A 2,461-nucleotide genomic window follows, 5' to 3' on the forward strand; every position below is an offset into this window, starting at 1 on the left:
CCAGACCCCCCCCACCCTGCACCCCCCTGGACCGCCCCCGGACCGCTGTAGGTCCTCCACCCCCCTGAACCTCCACCCCCCCCTGCATCCTGCTGAGCGCCGTGTTCTTCATGTTCCTGCTGAGGAGACGCCTCTGAGGACCCTGGACCCCCCATGACCCCCCTGGACCTCCCCCAGACCTCTGTAGGTCCTCCACCCCCCTGGAACCCCCGCTGGAGGAGACCCCCCCCCCCCCCCCCCAGACCTCCAGAACCCCCCCCCCCCAGACCTCTGTAGGTCCTCCACCCCCCCCCAGACCTGCTGTTGTTGATCTGGTGTCTCAGGTTTTCAATAAAGAAGGAGTTTGACCTTTGACCTCTGGAGGACTGAGATTCACCTGCTGCTGGTTTAGCTGCTGATCTGGACCATCTGGACCACCAGAACATCTGGACCAGAACATCTGGACCAGAACATCTGGACCAGAACATCTGGACCAGAACATCTGGACCAGAACATCTGGACCAGAACATCTGGACCAGAACCTCCTGGTCCAGATGATCAGGAGGTTCTGGTCCAGATGTTCTCCTGGTCCAGAACTTCCTGGTCCAGATGGTCCAGATGTTCTGGTCCAGATGTTCTGGTCCAGATGTTCTGGTCCAGAACTTCCTGGTCCAGATGTTCTGGTGGTCCAGATGTTCTGGTCCAGATGTTCTGGTCCAGATGTTCTGGTGGTCCAGATGTTCTGGTCCAGATGTTCTGGTGGTCCAGATGTTCTGGTCCAGATGTTCTGGTGGTCCAGATGTTCTGGTCCAGATGTTCTGGTCCAGATGTTCTGGTGGTCCAGATATTCTGGTCCAGAACCTCCTGGTCCAGATGTTCTGGTCCAGATGTTCTGGTCCAGGTTTTTCCAGCTTTACTCTAATCTTTACTCTAATAAACTGCTGTTTTTTTGTCAACAAGTGATGATGAAATAGTTCTGATTTAACAGTTGTACATTTTGGGGTTTTACTTCACTTAAATACACTTTTAAAGATGAAATTGTGAGATGTCATTTTTATTGAACATAAAGATCTTAAAGTTAAGCTTGAGTCAGAGATGTCAGGACTGTTGCAGGAGATCAGCAGTGTCATGTCTGGTGTGTGGTGAGGACCCAAACGCAGGAGAGCAGGAGGCAGGAGTTGCAAAAACCAAGGATTTATTCCACAAAACCAAAAAACAAAGCGCTGCTTAGCAGGATCAAAAGTAACTAAACCGGGATCAAAAAACTTGAGCAGGAACTTGACAGGAAACATGGAGGAAAACACAGTACGGACCGACAGGGAACAAGGGAATGACAAGACCAGATATAACAGGGGATAACGAGACACGACGAGACACAGGTGCAGACAATCAGGGCAGATGGGACACAGGCGGGACAGAACAGAAACTGAAAGACTGGGGGAAATGTCAAACCCTGACAAGCAGGTCTCGTACTCGTACGGGTCCAGAGGTTTTAGACGATAGTCGTTCTGTTTGTCTCATCACAAACACTGATACGACACTATATTCATATTGTGAAGAACTAAACTGATTACGGTTCATTCTGGAGGCGTAGTTGAGCCGGCAGCCCTTCACCTGAAGGGAGAGCGTGGTAGTAAAGACAGATACAGCCCGCTGGGAATTCCTTAAAGTAACGTATTGGCCCGAATATAAGACGACCTGATTATAAGACGACGCTCTTTTTCAAGACTCAAGTTTGAAAAAATACTTCAATTTTTATACAGAAAATAATGACAGTACATCTGAAACAAATTATTATAACAATATATTGGAGAGAAAAAGCCTGTTATTATGACTATTTGAAATCATTATCGTGAAGTTTGCATCATAATTTCTCCTCAGCTGCCGGTTCACCTGCCGATCTTCCACCCTCTTTTCTCCAGATTGTCGCTACGTTTCTCCACTTTCTGTTATCTCTTCTCTTATTTTCTTCTTTTTTCTTTCTTATACAATTTTTTATTTTTCTTCTTCGTGACAGGGGTTCCTTTGTCCTGGGGAGTTTAGTTCAGCATTTGCTTTAAAGATATCTGGCGCTATCTAGTGTTGTGAATGGGTATAACGTCTAGACCCCGAATGTAAGACGACCCCCACTTTTTCAGTCTGATTTCAATGTAAAAAACACCGTCTTATATTCGGGCCAATACGGTAACTAAAATTTCACTTTTTCCATGTGACCGTACACCCATATGGAACAACCCAGACATCCTGAAGAATGATAAAAACATGGTAAACTTTGTTCAATGGAGAGACCAAGGAATACGGTATCTACAGCACGTAATCATAGAAGGACAGTTTGTACCTTTAATACACTTAGGGCCTGATTTACTAAGATCCTAAATAAAGAGTACTAAATTGCGTGTGCACCGAAAAACGTTTGCGCGTGCTGTTGTTGTGTGTTTTGCGGGTGATCAACTAAAATTGCGTGCGCAATTGATAACAGGTG

Source organism: Cololabis saira, chromosome 2 (assembly GCF_033807715.1).
Source record: "Cololabis saira isolate AMF1-May2022 chromosome 2, fColSai1.1, whole genome shotgun sequence".
In the NCBI taxonomy this organism is placed as follows: domain Eukaryota; kingdom Metazoa; phylum Chordata; class Actinopteri; order Beloniformes; family Belonidae; genus Cololabis; species Cololabis saira.